The sequence below is a fragment of the Neofelis nebulosa genome, chromosome 10 (genome assembly GCF_028018385.1).
Source record: "Neofelis nebulosa isolate mNeoNeb1 chromosome 10, mNeoNeb1.pri, whole genome shotgun sequence".
NCBI lineage: Eukaryota > Metazoa > Chordata > Mammalia > Carnivora > Felidae > Neofelis > Neofelis nebulosa.
In genome coordinates this window covers 95,468,206-95,489,154 of record NC_080791.1, presented here as the reverse complement: position 1 = coordinate 95,489,154, position 20,949 = coordinate 95,468,206, and the positions used below count along the sequence as shown (strand labels likewise).

Here is a 20,949-nt window from a genome sequence, read left to right as displayed (position 1 = left end):
AGCGTTGATTAATATATCTACCTTCAATAAATTTAGGTAAAACAGTGTTTTATTCTCCAAAGCGGGGGATATTACTGAACTTCAGAATAATAGAGGATGTGCGAGCAAGTGCCGTAAAGTCTAGGAAATGTCTCCCAGTGCTGATAGAGCTGGGAGTTTCGGAATGTGTCATTGTTTTCACGGCTGGGCTTCCAGCAGCTAACACAGTCCCTGGCTATGATGAAAGTTGTTCAAGGAGTATTTGTTGACTGGTTTAAAGAACACATATAGCTTCATCTTTTGGGAAAAATCAACTTCTTTCCTTTCTTTAAGTACTGATTACCAACTATGTACTAGAGACTTGGAATCATGAAAGAACTCAGTTTTCAAGAAGCTTATACTATAACGGGATGGGCGTTTAGAAACAAACATAGAAATACTAAAAAATAAAATTTTGGGAGAAACTTGTTGTCTGAGAGGACAAAGAAATTCTGACTTTTAGTAGGTATGAGAGCTCAGAATACATACACCAGAGTTAAAAAGCTGGAAACCAGCAAACCAGGTTTCGCTTGATCATATATTTGAAAAATCGGAAAATTTTATACAAAATTGCATGTTGACATTGTGTCTCTCAGCACTGGTGAAACTAGCAACATGGGCTTGTGTGTCTCTGTGGGAACAGTGGACAGGAACGGAGGAACAGCTCACCCCTCTGTGGGAAACATGTTGGAAACATGTGCACACCAGTTAGGCATGGCTTGTACCACACCTTCGTCTTGCACCCTCTTGGACGTCTCTACGTCACTCATTTGGGTCACATGCCTGTCTCATGCAGGCATCTGTGTTTGTCAGCCTGGTGTCCACTGTCATCTAGGTGGCTAGCAAGGAACATTCCAGGGGTTCAGGGATCTCATAATCCATCTGCTGATCAAAGTCCTTTTCGACGGTTATTAAGTATTGAGACAGGGAATGGAGAGTGAATTCTAGGATTAGGAACGATCCCCCGACAGTTCAGAGGAGGCATATTAACCCTGCATTTTCTTTCATTAGCTTCGTTTGAGGCCCTGAAATGGGATCGTTAAATGCTATGCAAGAGGGGCGCCTGGGTGGCTCAGTCGGTTAAGCGTCCGACTTCAGCTCAGGTCACGATCTTGCGGTCTGTGAGTTCGAGCCCCGCGTTGGTCTCTGGGCTGATGGCTTGGAGCCTGGAGCCTGCTTCGGGTTCTGTGTCTCCCTCTCTCTCTGCCCCTCCCCTGTTCATGCTCTGTCTCTCTCTGTCTCAAAAATAAATAAACGTTAAAAAAAATGCTATGCAAGACTTGTACTTCGGTAAGGCAGGGAATCTACTACAGGTGGGAAACTTGAACATCTCCTCTATCCTACAGGCTACACACGCTTATTTAATGTGCTTCCTTCAGGACAGACTTCATTACATACACTGGGACCCAGTGTGGCATAGTGGGAGAGCCCTGCCCAGAAGTCAGGAAGCCCAGATTTGAATCCTGGCTCTACTATTAAATAGTTGGGTGATATTAGTCATGCTACTTTGCATTCCTTAGTCTGTTTCCTCCTTGACATAATCAGGAATTTGGATTAGATAATAACTAAATTTTTGCCAGCCCTCAAAATATAGATATCGTACCACATCCTGCTGTGTCAGGAGAGAATGTGGTTTGGTGGTCTAACTAAGCCTCTGGAATCAGGGGTTTAGATTCCTCTACCATGTATTCCCCATATATCTTTGGGCGTATTCCCAACCTCTACAACTGTTGTCCCACTTTCTCAGAAATGGGATCATTGCAATGTCCATGCCGTAGGATAGAAGGGAAGAAGATTCAGTGTAGGATGCCCAACGCCATGCCTGGCATATGGTCAGCACTCAATAAGTGATAACTTCTTTAAAGTTACAAATTCCTGCTTTCTGGAAACATTTGTGTGCCCCCTCCCTTTATTTTTAGTTGTTCTTTGCTTTTTAATTTTCGTGCACATGCTTTACTTGCTAGCAAATCAGTATTGTGGAGTCTGGCACAGGATACAAACATCCTTCCTATGAAACTCTCATTGTCAAATTTGATGTTCCTGGTTAGTGAGCATGTAGATGGTGACAGCACAAGTAGGGGGCTTAACTTTGAGAGAATGCGGTCAGGCATACATCTGAAAGTGAGTGAGTTCCCTCTAAGCTCCATTGTCAGCTGAGCTGTGTGAGAGAGCCATTTCTCTCTCTCACTCTCTCTCTCTGTTCTTACTCTATTCAGTAGTGTTTGGCTCTTAAGACAGCTAGTGGCTGGGGCTCCTGAGTGGCTCTGTTGGTTGAGCATCCAACTTCGGCTCAGGTCATGATCCCACGGTTTGTGGTTTCGAGCCCCGCATCAGGGTCTGTGCTGAAGGCTCAGAGCCTGGAGCTGCTTCGGATTCTGTGTCTCCCTCTCTCTGCCCCTCTCCTGCTTACACTATGTCTCTTTCTTTCTTTCTCTTAAAAATAATAAATAAACATTAAAAAAATTTAAAAAGACAGCTGTGACTAATCTAGAGATGATCAAACGTGTGATTTTGGAAAATTGAGAGGAAGCAAAGACTCCCCTTATGTCCTGATCTAACCTTTTTATTTTTTATTATACTTTTTTAAGTTTTTATTTATTTTTGAGACAGAGAGAGACAGAGCATGAGCAGGGGAGGGGCAGAGAGAGAGGGAGACACAGAATCTGAAGCAAGCTCTAGGCTCTGAGCTGTCAGCACAGAGCCTGATGCGGGGCCCGAACCCACAGACCGTGAGATCATGACCTGAGCTGAAGTCGGATGCTTAACCGACCCAGGCGCCCCTGATCTAACCTTTTTAAAAACAATATCTGACTGGGACATGACACGGTTTTCTCCCTATTTGCATTAGCTCGTGCCACAGAGATTCCCAATATGCCTGGCCGGGTTAAGGCTGCCCATTAGCTTCAGAGATCACTACCTTTTCCCTCTTTTCAACTATGTTTAATGAACAAGTATATCTTGTTTGTGTGACATTTAATTTTATACAATGTTAATTTAAGAAATGGATTAGTACAGTGTATATATTAATGGCTGTGTCTCTTCGATCTATTACTGAGCTGTCGGTTTATCCCTGAGAAAATATTACAGGGCTAGGACCATTGCTCAGTAAGAGTAATTTTGCATTGCCTATGGCTGTGCCCTTGTTTTGTCAAGACTACATTACAGACATTCTTTATTTTCTAGAAGTCCAGGTTGTATTGTTTTGGGGCTGCACTGATTCAGACTGGATACACCCCTACCCTTCCAACACAGGTCTCTTTACCATGATCATTCGTATTGTTTGGCTATCCTTTGGATGGGAGGCATCTGTTCTATTTTTTTTTCTTTTCTATTCTTTCTTCGATCTCAGTCTCAGTGGATTGAATAATGACATGTCTTAGTAAATGGTGCATGATCCATATTACTCCTTGCAAGACCCCTGCTGTTTTCTTTTTCTTCACTTCATTCCCTACTTTATACCTACTTTCTATGCCCTGCTATACCTCCTCCCTTCACCATAGCAACCGTTCTAGTTGTTTAATTGGTACTTCCTCTTTTTGTGTGTGTATGTCTTCCAAAATGTGCACTGCTGTTTTACATGCATGTACTTTTAAATTGTGTAAGTGGTATGATGTCAAATATTTGACCTGCTCACTTTTTAAAATGAATGTTGTGCTTTTAAGATCTACTCATGTTGGTATGGGGACATTGAATCCTTTGCCCGTAACTGCTTGCTATCTTCTTCCTGATACCTTGAAATGGATCGTCAGCGTCTGTCATGCTGACCCACTGAGAGCATTCAGTTTGTTCATACGAGGTTGACATCAGAGTCAAGTGATGATTGATGATCCCAGAGGAGCTCCTGTGCAGTTTATGTAGGCTCTGATCTCATGACAGGAGCCATGGATATTTTAAAAATTGTTTGTCAGTTCTTGAAGGTACATTGATTTTTCGTGTGTGTGTGTGTGTGTGTGTGTGTGTGTGTGTGTGTGTGTGTGGTGGGGGGAGGAATGGAGACTGTGACAGCACTACCCTATACTGTCATGGAGGCAGTGTGAAAAAACTTACTCTGAGGGCAAACCTCATTTTATTTATTAGTAATATAGACATGATCATAATGCATCATGAAGTTGCTGAGGTTAATATGAGATATTTTATGCAATCTGTATAGTACTGTGCCTGGCACATTGATAAATGGCTTGCAATTAGTATTGGAAGTCCAGTGTTGCATTCACACTACAGTGTACTTCCTTACAACAAGATGTGTTCTTTTATTAGTACAGACATTATATGGATTATCTGAAAAATGTGAGTGAAAACTAAGGATGGGGACTGCTGCTCTTTATCCTGAGATTTAATTGTTAGCAGACACACTCATGCTTCATGTGTAACAAACTGTGAAAGCTCCAAGCATGAACATAGCTCATGGTTGTAATCAAATACAACTTACAGCAAAGTTCCTACCTCCCAATCAGTGTTCATAGTTGTTATTGTGTTGCATGGTCTTAATGCATAAATGGTGGACGGTATATATACATACATCTACTGTCATTAGCCTTACCAGCAGACCATGTTTTAACGTTTCCAGTTGTTCTTCCCATCTCGTTTTCTATTTCTCGTGTTACCAACCCTCATCCACATAAGGGAAAGGCATGCGGGGAGAAGGGGAGCCTGACCCAGGTCATATGGTAAAAGGTGCAGAGGGCATTCTAGAAGGGAGTTAATGAATGGTAACGCTTGAGTGAAAGCACAGGGGCCCAGCAGTGAGAGAGGCTGATGAGTCTATTTTCTCTCTTCTCAGTGAAGAAGACGCACAGGAACTTCACTGGGCTTACCTCGATCATGTCCTGCTTAGGAGAGCAGGAGAGTGGGAGCTTGTGATTGGGAGGTAGTGGCTGCAAAGGAGAAGCAGAAACTGTGTCTTCTGGGGCATGAAACCCCAAACAATGGAGGCAGGTTCACCGTTAGTCTGAGCCTGCCAGCCTTTATCTGTTTGGCCTGACATTCCTCTGACTCAGGTGTTTGCAACCATGGTCTGTAGGCTAAGTCTATCCCACTGCCTATTTCTGTAAACAAAGTTTTATGGGAACACAGCCAGCATACCCACTCATTTTCCTGTCGCCTGTAGCTGCTTTCACACCCAGCAGAGCTTAGTTGTCATGACAGAGACCTTATAGCGGGCAAAGTCTAAAATATTTACTGTCTGGACCTTAACAGAAAATGTTTTTCAGCAACTGCTTTTAACTCAGTGTAATACTTTCTTTTTCACAGATAAGTATTAGGAGGCAGTGCAGTAGAGTGGTGAAGAGTGTATGCTCTGAAGTCAGAGCAAAGCCTGCAACTTTCTGGCTGTATGGCTTTGGGTCCTCCTTGCCTCCTCTGTAAAGTAGTAAAAAATATGCTGTGTCATAATGTTCTTATGAAGAATCAGTATGATGGTGCCTGGAATTTAGTAAGCACCGGAGGCATACTAGCCCTTTGTAAAAGTCAAAAGGTTGGCATATAATTGAACATGAAAAGTGGAACACTGTGGGTAAGATACAAAATGACTCTGGGTGTTTGCCTGTTGGGAAAGCATCTTGCAATTGGGTGTAAGGGACCGGTTGAAAGGAGGCCTGGGTTACTGGGAGTGAATTATGCCCAAATATTTCCCAGGGTCTGGCCTGGTCACTTTCAGTGCATGAAGATGTAAGTAGAGGTTCTTTGCCATCAACCGTGGTGTCTGCTCATCCACGCAGGAGGCTGGAGGGCACAAGGGTTCCTTTCAGGCAACAGGTGTCTTCTGCCCTCGTGTACCAATCTGGGACAGGTCAGGTTATTTGCCCAGAAGTGCAACAGCTCAGGGAGCTAGAAGGGGTGTGAACTGCTACTCCATTTCAAATTAGTGGGTGTCTAGGGTCTTTCCCCTCAGGTGCTGGAAGCCTGATCTGGGAAGCATTCCACAAGACAGAGAATGAGAAATTAAAACTCCAAATTAGAAAATCTCCCTACCGTTGAGTGACAGTGATCATTTCCTGCTTGTCTTTCTCTGAGAGCCATGCTACCTGTACAGCTGCCATTGAGCAGATAAGACCAGCCAGGTTAGCTCAAATGGAAGGATTTAACTAACTACTTCCTTCCCATCACACTTTTATCCCATCGATGTAATAGGCTGCTGCTACTATCATATGAAGTATTATTTTTAACACATGGTTGTTTTCCCTTTATGACTTGCTAACGTACCTGCGGTTTACAATAGGCTTTAATTTTTTTTTCTTAATATTTGATTATTTTTGAGAGAAAGGGAGATGAAGCATGAGTTGGGGAGGGGCAGAGAGAGAGAGGGAGGCCCCGAATCAAAATCAGGCTCCAGGCTCTGAGCTGTCAGGACAGAGCCCAACGTGGGACTCGAATTCAGGAACCATGAGATCACGACCTCACCTGAAGTCTGACACTAAACCGACTGAGCCACCCAGGAGCACTTACAATAAGCTTGTAAAAGCAAGCCACTGATTGTAGCTAATGATGCTGCTGAACAAAATGTTGTAAGCATGGCCTGTTCTAAACATTAAGTTAGGCACTGTATCCTCATTTGGAGACAGTCTGGAGCCTGCCATACATTAAGTGCTCAATAATTATTTATTGAACAAAGGTTGAATGATGGTAAAGCAACAAAGGTACTAGATGTAATTCCTACCTTTATGGGTTTCCAGTGGGAAAGGTAGACATTAATCAATCCTATTATGTGTGTGATAATCAACTCTGTGAGGTACATGTTCACAGATGAGGTCAAAGATCAGTTGGGTTAAGTGACCTACTTAATGTCATACACCAATCAGTGGAAAGCCAAGATTTGATCCCTGGTCTCACCCTGCCTCCTTCATCTTTAAACCCTATTGCACCTCATAGATAAGTTATTCCTTGGAGAGAACGTGTTTCTGGTGAGCCAAAAAATTTGAAGGTTATGATGAGCACACTTCCAGATAGGAATAAACTCTGTTTTGGCCACTGGCTTGCAAAGGGTGCTGTTTAATTGATTTGGCATCAGAATAAAAGAGATTGAGTGTGTAGGGCTCAGGGGTCCTCACTTTAATATTAAAGCAGGGTTTCCTGGAGAGGACCTGTTCCACCTACATCAGAGTTACCTGGAATACTTGCTAAACATGTGGCTTTCTAGGTTGATTCCGGCTCTGCTGAATCTGAATTTTTACACAAGTTATTTTTATGCACATTAAAGTTTGAGAACTGCTATTTAAAAAGAGGTGCTACTCAGGGTTCAGTGAAGACAACAGAAGCCACCTTAGATATTTTGAATAGGAAACCATTTAATAAAGGAGATTAAAGGGTTTGACCACTATTGAAAAGACTAGGGAGACATCCCAAAAGTGCAAACAAGTGCGGGCCAGTAGCTGTTGGTTATCTCACTTGGCTGTCGCTTCTAAGTGGGTGACCTTCAGGAAGATTGCTGGAAGCCTCTAGCATACCCTTGTCTGCCGTGTCTGCCCCTGCACGACTGCCTACATCTACTCACTCGGTCCTGGCTCCCCCTTCGCTTCTCCCTCTGGATCTCACATGAGGGTGTCTGACTGGCTGCATCTTACTGGAACTGTGGCAGTAAGAAATTCTTAGCAGTGTAGTTTCCAAGCTTTCCACCATTTTGGTACAGGTGAAGGGATGGTATAGAGAATCACCAAGTGATATCTGCTGTACGGGGATGTTTAAACTCCTCTTAAATAAAACTGAAGAATTAGTTGAGAACTGAGTCTGTGAAAAAAAATCCACAGGTGGTCTGTTAAGAGATACTAGTGATTTACCAAAAAACCAAAAACCAAAATACCTAAAATAATAATACCAAGTGAAAGAGGAGCCTGGTTGTGGTATGTTATCTCTCCTCCACTTGGGACAGAGGTGTGTACCTCATTTGCTTCTGGTCCAGACCCATTTCTTTCCCCCCTTTTTTGGGCATCCTGACTGTGTCTCCATCTTGTCCTCCTAAGTTTTCCTTGCCTAATCTATGCTGGTTGTATTCCCCTTCCTTCCAGTTGATTCAGTTGGTGGGGGAGGGCGGGGGGGGGGGGATGGGGGATGAAAGCCCGGGACAAGGGTGTTCTCTCTCCTGAGAATTTGAAAGCAAAACCCAGAGATTGACGCAGCCAGGCAGAATTGGTCCTGTACTTCAACGTTATTTTGAGTTGTGGCTTAAAGGTCTGGCAATCCAAAACCTTCTAACCAGGAGTCAAAAGGAAGCAACACTTCATTAAATGAAAGTCACCTGTAAGTCTACCTCTCAGAAAGACAAAATCTGCCACTTACACTATGGCACAATGCCTTTTCATTATTTAGATTTTTTGTTTTCTGCTTATTGAAGAACTCTTTTAGATGAAAAAACTTTTTTTAATGTTTGTTCACTTTTGAGAGGGAGACAGAGCGTGAGTAGGGGAGGGGAAGAGAGATAGGGAGACAGAATCCAAAGCGGGCTCCAGGCTCTGGGCTGTCAGCACAGAGCCTGACGCGGGGCTTGAACTCACAAACCATGAGATCATGACCTGAGTCGAAGTTGGATGCTTAAGCAAATGAACCACCCAGGTGCCCCACCTTTAGATTTTTTAATCATCGTGTTTTTTCTCTCATATATTATGCTTTTGAATTTTCTTATTTGTAGTGAACAGGAAAATATAAGTAAAATTGTTAAGGTATTCTTAAAACTTTATGTTCAAAGTCCACCTCTTTGGAGTCACTCTTTCTGTACTGTTCCATCCACTTTGCCCCACTATGGTCTCCAAAATTTCCCTGTAAAGTAGTGATAGCATTCTCAACTCGGGGGCTGTGCTTTTCCACCCGGGTAAGCTCATGGCCCCAGCTGCATCGTATGGCACTGAAAGCTAAACAGTTTATGAGATACATAGGGGAAAATGTGAATCCTGGGGAACCCATGATTTTAGAGAGGTGTATGAGTTTCCGTGGGGTCAGAGGGCCAAAGCTCCAGGGCTTGGCAGGTAGGAAAACACAGAAGGCTGCAGGAAGAGAGACTGAGGACTTCCTACATCTGCTACTGACTGTCTCTACTCCCCCAGTTGTGGCATAGACGATACAACTGCGGGCTTAATAGAAGTTGCTCTTAAGCTGCCTTTTTTTTTTTTTTAAAGTGGGCTTTTTTTTCCCCCCTCTTCTAATTAAACAATCCATGACTAAGGTATCCTGGAGAAGTTGGCGCCTAGTGGGGAATATGAACATGTAAACAGAAACAATTACAGGAGGGCATGGTTTGTGCAGTGAAGAAGATTATGTACAAAATCCTGTGGAGACCACAGGGTGAGCAGATTCATATTTGAGAGGATTCGTATTTACCTTCGCATCATTTCTGAGCCAGGGACCAGGCTCATTCAAATGTTTTACAAATGACGCTCATTAAGATACAGTGTTGCAGAAGTGAACTGACAATGTTCCACTGTGGAATTATAAACAGGTTATCAACTAAGGTGTATACAGGTTGGTCACTGCTGTTTTGGGATCTGAGCTCAGGTTCCTGTTTAGTGATTATATTGTTGCTTATTAAGGTCCTACATTTTTCTGGCCACACACAATCTGTCTTTACTGTTTTCCTCTCTTGATTGAGCTTACCCTCCCCCTGTGGAGATCTTTCTTCATGGTTACACAAAGCTGTGCACATTCCTTCCTCCTGTCTTTATTTCTCCCTGCCACCTATTCTTTCTCTGTGCAGTTAAAAATCACCCTTTAAAGCTGAATTCATTCCCGACTCTTTCAAGAAGCCTTCCCTGATTATATCAGTCCAACCCACAGCTCCTTCTCTTACAATTCTTGTGTCAAAATCATCCTTAAAAATTTTAATGTGGTTGGTGGTATTTCTCCCAACTAGGTTGTGCATTCTTGAAGGATGGGCATCGTATCTTAATACTTTTGTTCAGTAAATGTATACTGAGCTGTGTGTTCAGTTCTAGACACTGAGCTCAGTGATGTGGTGAAATAGAGTCTAATAAATGAGAGAAGATACTTTCTAAAAATACATACATGGAAAAATGGTAGAAAATGGAGAATATATTAAGACGAGTAGGGATCAAGTTCTTTTTTTTTTTTTAATTTTTTTTTCAACGTTTTTTATTTATTTTTGGGACAGAGAGAGACAGAGCATGAACGGGGGAGGGGCAGAAAGAGAGGGAGACACAGAATCGGAAACAGGCTCCAGGCTCCGAGCCATCAGCCCAGAGCCTGACGCGGGGCTCAAACTCACGGACCGCGAGATCGTGACCTGGCTGAAGTCGGACGCTTAACCGACTGCGCCACCCAGGCGCCCCAAGTAGGGATCAAGTTCTAGTGGGGATGTAAAAGGGGAAGAGCTGACTTCCATTTGGGGGTATAAGAAGCAGCGTCCCTGATACAGTAGCAATTGTGTTGGAGCTTGAAAGATGGTTAGCATGTGGGCACACAGAAGATGGGGCGGAGGTAGGACCCCCCACTGCCCCACACAGTAGTACATATCTAAAGTTCGGGTTGATCAACTTGTTTTGCAAGGATTTCGACAGTAAGCATTTTAGGCTTTCCAGACCATACAGTCTCTGTTTCAACTACTCAACTTTTGCCATTGTAATGCAGAAGCAAACATAGACCCTGGTGACATGAGTAGGCATGGCTGTATTATAGTAAAGTTTTATTTAGTCAGGGGTGCCTCAGTGGCTCAGTCGGTTAAATGTCCAAATCTTGATTTCGGCCCAGGTCATGATCTCGTGGTTCTGTGAGATCGAGCCCCTCGTTTGGGCTCTGTGCTGGCAATGTGGAGACCGCTTGAGATTCTTTCTCTCCCTCTCTTCTCTGCCCTTCTCCTGCTCACGTGCATACTGTGTGTGTCCCTCTCTCAAAATAAATAAATAAACATTTGAAAACAAAACAAAACAAAAAATAGAGGAATAGGCATGGTCCAGATTTTGCCTGTAGTCTGTAGCTTTCCAGCTTCTGTTTTAGGGTGTAACATGATTGAATAAATAATGGGATGTATAATCACAGCTTCACGAATACTGAAAATTAATAAAAAATGCAAAGAATTTACTGAAATATTGACTTAGTTGTCTCTGATTACTGAAACTATGAATAAGGTTTTTTTCTTCTACTTTTTAATTTTTTCCCAGACATTTTATAAGGATCATGAATTCATTGTAGAGTGAGAAAAAACAAACTTTATTTACAGACTTACAGTATAGGCGGCAGGCAGTATACATAGCCCAGAGCTTGGCTCAGAGAGGTTCAGGGCACATCTGAGCTTGGCTGATTGGCACCATTTCCACAAGTATTGGCCCTGGTGCTAAGGAAACCGCTGTCCTTGGAATGCCAGCTAAGATGCGAGGGACAAGCTTGCATCAAAAATGGGCTGTTTCGTCTGTTGCCCTCTGTCATCAGCTCCGCAGAGCCATTATGTTGTTTGAGAAACGTTATAGCAGAAGGCTGCCTAGATGGAAACTAAATTGATTTTCTGATTCACCCTTAACCTTCTTTTTGTGTGGTCTCTAAAGGAAGCCTAGGGTTTTTCAAGCATTCTCTGTGACGTGCTGTCAAGTCAGATAGGAGATGGAATAATTGTAGACTTAGCCTTCACCCCAGATCACAGCAATGTCAGTGAAATATGGTCAGACAACAACAGTTGTCTGATTATCGGTGAACTTAGGAAACAGACATTAGGCTTTACATTCTAAGGCAGAAGTAGTGCCAGCAATAAGGGCTATGACTTCTTAAACACCTTCTGTGTACTCTGGTAAGTATTTCCTTGACTTCCAAAACAATGCTTCAAGATAAGTATGGCTCTCCCCATTTCACAGGTAGGAAAAGTGAGGTTGAAGGACTTAAAGCCATGGTTCAAGGTTGTAAAGTGAGTCTGTGGTAAAGTCAGGATTTGAACCCACACCTGCCTGATTTCAGAGTCTGCTGTTTCTACTTTGCTACTCCACCTTCTGCTAGCTCAACTCCTTCTCCCACTACAAGAGACATGTACCCACAGTCAAATCTCAAAGTGGCCTCAAAATGCTAGAGCAGTCTTCCCTATAGTCTCCCTGCATAGGGAAGTGGGTATATGGCAAGCTAAATAACTAGAGACAGTGAAATTTAACAGAGTGATGACAGATCACATAGGTTGAGGGGAAGGATCCAAAGACATCTGATGGAGCTTAATTACATTTAGACTGTGGACAAGAGAAGGAAATTCTTAGAATACCTCTCATCCTCTTTGTCAGACCAGTGGTCCTGCCAGTTTTCAGACACGCTAGTGTCATGGCCCCATACAAAATGAGAGTGGTTAAAGAAAATTTTATGAGGAGTTGAAAAAAAAGCTTGGGGTGGGCTTTATAATAAGGTTGTTTCAGTTTACATCCAAACTTTTCCAGTTACTGTGTGTATCTGCATACTAGGTGGAGTTTAACAGAGAAACAGGACCAATAGGCTGTATAGGTATATACCTACGTACAAGAGACTGTGACACAGAGAGAGAGAGAGAGATTTTAAGGAATTGGCTTACGTGAATGTGGGGCCTGGCAAATCTGAATTCTGCAGAGCAGGCTGAGGGGCTGGAGACCTTGGGAAGAGACGGGATTGCAGCTCAGGCCTAAAGGCGGTCAAGAGGCAGAATTCTTTCTTCCTCAGGGCATCTCAGTGTTTTTTCTCTTAAGGCCTTCAACTGATTAGAAGAGGCCCCCCCATATTAGGGTGGGTAATTTACTCAGAGTCTATTGACTCTGATTGAAATGTTAATTTCATCTGAAAAACTTTCGCAGCAATCCTAGATTGATGATGTTTGACCAACATTTGGGCACCGCAGCCAAGCCAAGTTGACACATAATATTAATCATCACACATCCACAAATAATTTGATCCCCCACCTCTTGTTTCCTCACCTGTTGAATGGGAATAATAGTAGTATCTGCAACGTAAGGTTGTTGTGAGGCTTGAATGGACTAACTCATATACATTGTGGAGTGATGGGACATGATGAGCACCCAGTAGATTTCAGTTAATATTATGGCAGTGAGATTACAAATTTCTCTTACATTTATGTATAGCTAATATCTCCTAAGAAACACGGAGAATATTGTGAATTGCCATAAATTGCCTTAAAAATGCACTCCTCCTATTGTGGGAGGACATTGGAAATTACCATTTATTAAATCAAAAATAAACAGAGCCCAGAGAGGTTAAGGGTGGAGTGATTGACTCTGGGTCAAACCACAGGTCAAGCAGAAATAGCTCAGGGTTTTCAGCCTTTGTAAGGTACTTCCCATTAGACTGTCATCATTTATCATGTTCCATTTACTTACAGATGGAGCTGTTTCCTCAGGGTATTTTCCAAGAAATTCACATGGAAATCTCAGAAGTGAAATGCGGCTCCTTTGACTAAGATCTGAAATGTCAAAGCAATTGGCATGTTCAAAAGGTCAAACATTCTCAAAGTTGAGAGTAATTTTGGTCTCCACTTTAATTTGGAGGCTATGATGGTAGGAACTTAGTTAACAGACTTGTCATGGTGTGGAAGAATGCTATGGTGGTTTAGAGTGTGGGCTCTGGAGCCAGCGTGCTTGGTTCAAATCCTGGCTGAGTGACCTTTTAGTTCTGCCATCTTGGGTAAGTTACCTCAAGTGCCTCAGTTTCCTCAACTATAAAAATGAACATATTATTCTGGTACTTATAGATACTGTGGTTGTGCTAAAGCAGTGTCTGGGGTACAGTCAGCATTCACTAGAGTTTGTTTATCAGTGTCCTCATTGCTGCTATGACCACATGGCACTCTTCAGATAGCATATTTCATATATAATGTCTTTCAAGCCCGGTTCTTACCCTCCCAGAGTTTACAGTTTAAAACAGCATAGGAATTAGCAAGACCTTCTTGGTTGGAAGCAGAAAATTCCAACTTAATCCAATTCAAAACTGCTTAAGGGGGAAAGGGGAATTCATAGGCTTGCCTGTAATCAGACCCCAAAATCCCTTCAGGACTCTCTCGTATCTTCCTTAATCTCCATTTGTCTCTGTGCACCAGCTTTATTTTCTTAGCCTGGCTGGTCCCTGGAGTTGGTGGGGGGGTGCTCTCTGGAAGCTTTGGTTTCACGTACTTTACTTTCATAACCAAAGTGGAAAAGGCACTTTCATGCTTAGCTTCATTTTGAAAAATCCCAGGGAAGCACTTTGATTGGTAAGTCTCATGCCTACTCACTGGACCAGAGGGATGATTGGTCTAACCTGGGTCATGTGCAAATGCCCATAGAATGGGACAGGTACTATTTCCACTAAAGAATTACAGAAATTGTTGAATGGAAAAGAGCCTTAGAAGTCGTGTTTCCTCAGTGGTGTCCAAAACTCAAATTTTGTAGAATTGTTCAGTTTGGTCAGATGTCTGGATTGTAGAGTGATATAATTGTTACCTTACTTTATGTTGGATCCTGATCACATGTCCATTATACTCTTTAATGATCTATAGTGATTTTCTAGTAGGAGATAGTTGAAGGGTCTGCAGAGGACTTGGAGGCAGGGCTATATATATGTATAATTTGAAAAGACCTCTTTGTAGGGCTTAAGTGTCCTGCTCTTGATCTTGGCTCAGGTCATGGTCTCACAGTTCAGAGATCTCACTGACCATGCAGAGCCTGCTTGGGATTCTCTCTCTCTCTCTCTCTCTCTCTCTCTCTGCCCCTTGCCTGGTCATGCTCTCTCTCTCAAGATAGATAAATAAACTTAAAAAAACCCCCCAAAAAACCCTCTTTGGATTTCTGATTCATACCTTGGCTGGAGTTGTGGAGACAGTTGGGGTATAGATGGAATGCATCCTCCTTCACTGTTCCCAGATTGCTAAAGCAGTCTGAATTAGACTTCCCTAATACAGTGTCGTTAATGCAGATGGCCTGGAAAAGGACACAGGAGGCTCAGTGCAAAGTGTAAACTATGGACTGTATTCCAAGATAAGCCATTTTGCAGCTTAAGTATATAATTTACAAAAGTAATATCAAGTATAGTATTTCCAGGTAGACTTTCTGGAGAATCAGCACTAACAAAGCTATAAACCTTTACAAATATTATAAAAGTTGTTTGTAAACAATGCTATTAAATGATCAAAACACTTATTTTCTTGAGCAGGTTAAACATTCCCTCCGAGATCTTGTTTAAACTTGAAATTTGCTGAGAAAAAGAAATTTGAAGAAACGAATGTGAGTGAAGCCATAGATAGACCAAGCTGGAAAGAACTGGAGACTTCAGCATTTTAAATTTTTTTTTAGTGTTTATTTATTTATTTATTTATTAAAAAATTTTTTTTTAACGTTTATTTATTTTTGAGACAGAGAGAGAGCATGAACAGGGGAGGGTCAGAGAGAGAGAGGGAGACACAGAATCTGGAACGGGCTCCAGGCTCTGAGCTGTCAGCACAGAGCCCGACGCAGGGCTCGAACTCACGGACCGCGAGATCATGACCTGAGCCCAAGTCGGCCACTTAACCGACTGAGCCACCCAGGCGCCACTAGTGTTTATTTATTTTTGAGAGAGAGAGAGAGAGAACATGCAAGCAGGGGAGGGGCAGAGAGAGAGGGAGAGAGACACAGAATCTGAAACAGACTCCAGGCTCTGAACTGTCAGCACAGGGCCTGACACGGGGCTCGAACCCACGAACTGTGAGGTCAAGACCTGAGCCGAAGTTGCACGCTTAACTGACTGAGCCACCCAGGCACCCCGGGACTTTAGCATTTTTAGAAGTAAGTGGGGAAAGGGGGCTAGGAACTTCATGATTCAGTGTCCAGGTTTCACTGAACCCACATTTTTCATAAGGTATTCTAACCTCACTTGTGCCAAGTGACCCCAAGTCCAGAGACTTAAGAAAAAAATTTTTTAATGTTTATTCATTTTGAGAGAGAGTGAGACAGAGCACACTCAAAGGAGGTACAGAGAGAGATGGAGACACAGAATCCCAAGCAAGCTCCAGGCTCTGAGCTGTCAGCACAGAGCATGAGGTGGAACTCAAACCCACGAAACTGTGAGTTCATGACCTGAGCCAAAATGGGACGCTTAACCAACTGAGCCGCCCATGCACCCTTCCAGAGGCTTTTCGAATCTACCTCTTCAGAGAGTAAATCCCTAGTTTTCTACAGGAATAACAGCAGGGTTTGAGAGTTATCCTGTATTTAAATTCTTTGTTGTAAGGATTTTCAAACAAATTTTGCTTTCTCAACTATAGGCACCTCCTCTTTCAGAGTTAGGTGATGTTTCTTATTCTTGAACATTTCTGGGGTTTTGTACCACGTGTCATTGACTTCCAGGGCTTTCCAGGGCCAGCTTAGATTTTAGATTCATTTGGGTTACGAGAAAGCCTACCACGTGTTCATTTACTTTTCATCTTCCACAATTCTGTGTCTTCTCCTATTATCTCTGGCTCATTGGGTATTTGATTTAAAAATCATTTTATTGTCATTTTAGTGATAATAACTAGAAATTGTATGCAGCTTCTTTCATTTAATAATACATTTTGAAAATGTTTTCATGTATTTTCATATTTTTAGATAGTATAATTTTTAATAGCTATACAGAATGTTATAATTAGGATAAATTATAATTCATCTAGTTAGTATATGTTTACATATATTTATGTTCTCATTTTTTGATTATGCAACAATGGGATGAAAATAATGGACATCTGATTATGTCCTTGGGATAAAATATGACACTTAAAAACATTTGGTATGCGTGTGGGAAAGAGTATATTTGTGCTCTTAGATCACCCAGGAACAGTCATTCTCATCTGCCAAATGAGGAATTTGGAGGAGAATTTGAGAACCATGACTCTATCAGACCATCATGAAATCAGTTTAGACTTATATATACTTATATTTTAAAAATAAACCCTTTTTTGAGGGATGAGAGAATTCACACATTTTCAGAAAACAAATCATGCTGTTTAAGTTTAGAGATGTAACTCCCAAGTATTTTTTTTTAGTCTTTTTGAGGTGAATTGATATATAAAAAATGCACATTTAATGTATATAATTTAATGATTTTGAACATATGCATGTCACCACATTAAAGGAAGGAACATATCTATCCTCTCCAGAAGTTTCCTTGTGGTCTCACCCTTTTAAGGTAAGAAAGCTTTATGCAAGACCTACCTTCTTGAAAAATTTTTGAGTGCACAATAACATGTTGTTAACTGTAGGTATTACGTTGCCTGAAATCTTTTTATGCTGAATTCTGATGCACTTTAGAAAATTGAAAAGCCTTAAAGAGACTTGTGATGGTCATGTTAATGAAGTAAGCAGGATGCATTGATCCTCAGTGTTAGTCTTATTCAGCTGCCCCCTCTGTCTTATTCAGACTTTGTTGGCATGAACTCAAAGATCTATGCATTCATTCATTCATTCATTCAACCATTGATCAGCATTTCTTACCAAGTGTTTACTGTGTGATAGGCTCTGTTCAAGAAGCAAGATCTGTGAATTTGAATTAAATGAGCCTGGTCCATATTTGCATGGAGTATCCTGTTTAATTGGAGAGAAGTTGGGAAGTGGAAGGAATTCTAGCAGATACATAAGAATTCATCACATATGAGTAAGATTCCAACAAGAATTACCTCATCATGTCACAGCATTCATTTGTTGAATGCTGCTGTGAGCAAAAGACTCCTAAGTGCTACTAAATTTAGTGGAACTCTTAAAGCTATGAACCAGGTACTATTATTGTCTTCGTTTTTAGAAGGAAAAGCAGACTTTGAGAGTTTAAGAACATTTTCTGAAGCCCTGTAATAGGTGGCATAGTCAGGTTCATCCTGACTGACTCTAAAACTGTGCTTGAACCTCTCCTTCCTCCACCAAACCCCAGGGTGTAAGAAATTAGAAAGGGTCCGCATGTATGAAATCCACTGGAATAGTCGTGCCTCAAACAAATTTATTATGCAGGTGCCTGAAATTTATTATCCAGGTGCCTCTTGATTGTGGGAAGATTTTATAGTATAGACGCAACCTTCCAAATGAGACAAAAAAAAAAAAAAAAAGGAAGAAGGCTAGCTTGTATTGAATGTATACTCTTACAAAGGCATGTTGCTAGTCCTTGAAACAACGTTTAAAGATTAGGCCCCTCTTACAGATGAGGAAACAGGCTGAGGGGCAAAAAAGAAAAAAACTTTTTTTTTCCTCTCTCTCTTTTTTCCCCTAAGTCCCACAGAGTGGCAGAGATAGGATTTAGCCCCAAGTGTATTTGGCCCCAAACTCATCCTGCCTGCAAAAAAAATTAGGATTGGTGACTCAGGAAACACCTAAACATTCAAGGACCTTAGGAATAATAGAGGGGCGCCTTGGTGGCTCAGTTGGTTAAGCGTCCGACTTCAGCTCAGGTCATGATCTTGGGGTTCATGAATTTGAGCCCTGCGTCAGGCTCTGCTCTGACAGCTTGTAGCCTGGAGCCTGCTTTGGATTCTGTGTCTCCTTCTCTCTCTGCCCCTCCCCCACTTGTGCTCTGTCTCTCTCTGTCTCTCAAAAATAAAGAAACATTAAAAAAAAATTAAAAAAGGGGCACCTGGGTGGCTCAGTTGCTTAAGAGTCCGACCTCAGTTCAGGTCGTGTTCTCACAGTTCATGGGTTTCAGCCCTGCCTCGGGCTCTGTGCTTACAGCATGGGCCCTGGAGCCTGTTATGGATTCTGTGTCTCCCCTCTCTCTCTCTGCCCTTCCCCTGCTGATTCTCTCTCTCTTTCTCTCTCTCTGTCTCTCTCAAAAATAAACATTAATAAATTTAAAAAATTAAAAAAATAATAGAAAAAGTCTGAAAGATTAGGTTTACTACCTGACAGAGTTGCTGTTCTTTATTTTGTCAGGTAGGGACAAATGGACGTGTTTCAAACCTTTATTATGACTCCAGAAGCTTTTAAAATCCAGTCCCATGTGTCATATTCATCAAGAACCTAAGAAAATTGTTTAGCTCATTTTACTGTTAAGTACACAGCTGGCTCAAATTGAAAGTATTTGTCAACGGGTCATTGTGACTTGAAGGGAAGAGGGGACACACTCTGAGAGAAGTTGTCTTGTGGTATCTAGACATTTAATCAAAGTTTTGGATAGTGGGATGAGTATTCTTAATAAATATCCCACTGACAGCAAGTTGGATGTGTTGGCTAAGGACTTGGAAACAGGATTGAAATGGAAAGTGACCTTAACAATTGGGAAAAGTGGGAAGATAGAAAAAGGGTGAAATTCAATAGCTAGGAGAATTGATGGTGAAGAGCAACATCAATATTCTCCACTGTTTCATTCAGTTTATCAAATGGATGTCAAGGCTGTTGACCCATGGTGGTCTACCGATGATGCTAATTATTATTAAAAGTCACGTCCTGAGTTCAGAAGATAACAGTAGAAATCAATGGAGGAATAATTGATTTTCATGCCTGTGTGAAAGACTAGGTGATTTAAACATAGGAATAGGTTTGCCTTGAATGGCAACATGTGACTGAGCCATGTTTAACCAAGTCCTTCCAGCTGTGATACTTAAGTTGCATTCTCTACTTTTGCTTCCTCTAGAGGGCCCTCTTTCCAAAAACCGAGTAATGGGAGAATCCATTTTAAGACAGAACTTCATGGGAAACAGAAGGTTGGGGTCCAGGGTAAGTAAAAAGCTTATGTAAGCTTCTTTTAAAACCTTGGGTGGCACATAATCTTAGTGTGTGATAATCAGGCAAAAAGAAAATGGTAGTTCTTGGGGGACAAAGATGAGCAAGGATGGATACCAGGGTATTTCTGAAAGTCTAAGTAATACTCTCCATTCGTGAATCTCTTTCTGTTTCTGTTTCTCTCCGTTGAGATGTAGAGCACATTCTGTTTTGTAACTGGTCTGAAGGAAAGAATGTTTGCTTTGGGGAGGAGGTCAGGTTGGTAACAGAAGAGGACAGAGTGATATTTCACTGTCTGCTTTGGGTCAGGACAACTGGGTTCCCTTTGATATTCTCTAGTTAGGACAACTAGGACCAGAATGTGATCAGATTTTTGAAAGACCCTAAGCATCGGCAGGGCTTTATCAAGGCCTACTGACTAACCTGGCATAGAGTTGAAAAGGAAGCCCCTCTTCTTCACTTCTGCATGAAGCCCAGAAAGTCTGGCATTCCGAAGATGAGAAGCAGTGTCATTCAGAAAGTGTTCAGTGTGATTACACCAAATTCAACACAAACCGATTAAAGCAGAAAGGACATCTATTAACTCTCTTAATAGAAATATTCTGGGCTGGCTTTTCTAGGTTGAGGCATAACCAGATCCAGAGGCTCAAATTAGGTCATGACCACTTGGTATGCCTCTCTCTGTCCAACTTGGCTTTCCTCTACATTGGCTTCCTACTCAGATGTCTTAGTTTCAACTCCTTTGTGATGGCTGCCAGAAATTCTAGGCTTTCATTTTAACTCCTTATTTTCATCAGCAGTTGTTTTAAAGCTTTGAGCCTGGCTTACTGTTCTGAATGGGGTCACATGCTAGTGTTGGAGTCAAGGCCACCCCAGCTGCCCAGAGTGGCAGTGATAGATGCATGGTTCTCTAAGAGGACTGTGAGTTACCATTACTAGAGGCAGAAAACTACAACACCAACAAACAAATGTTCACCACAGAAGCTAGCTCTGGACCTATATAGGGACACCAGTCTTTCACATACATGGTAGATATGAGACTTCACATGGTAGATATGGTTCCAGGGACTAAGGCTTCTGTAAATGGCTTCTCACGCAGGAACATGGACTAAAAGGAGACAGAGCAGAAAGGGATACTGTGGTGAATGTGCCTCACAGACTAGGGTGTTGTTGTGTGTCTCTTTAAGGTTTTCAGAGAAGAAGGGGATACTTTGAGGGGAAATTAATTTTTGGCAATTAGGTCAAAGGGGGCTGGCACTTTAAGAAATTGATTATTAAATGAAAATGTGGCCTAAGTTTACAGTTAAAGACTGATGAGGTGCATAGAATTTGTATTATAACAGTTCCTTTT

At 41.9% G+C, this 20,949-nt stretch overlaps 1 long non-coding RNA gene across 5 annotated transcripts in view; it reads left to right on the top strand.

Annotated features, from left to right (window-relative positions):
• The window catches only part of LOC131487729 (uncharacterized), a 731,038-nt gene that overhangs the window by 54,372 nt on the left and 655,717 nt on the right, over window positions 1-20,949 (top strand). For 4 of the 5 annotated variants that reach the window (XR_009249924.1, XR_009249922.1, XR_009249925.1 and 1 more), the window contains exon 3: window positions 19,510-19,592. The exons of the other annotated variant lie outside the window; for it this stretch is intronic. This is a non-coding gene — a long non-coding RNA (uncharacterized LOC131487729). The remainder of the gene's footprint in view (window positions 1-19,509; window positions 19,593-20,949) is intronic. 5 annotated transcript variants of the gene reach the window in all.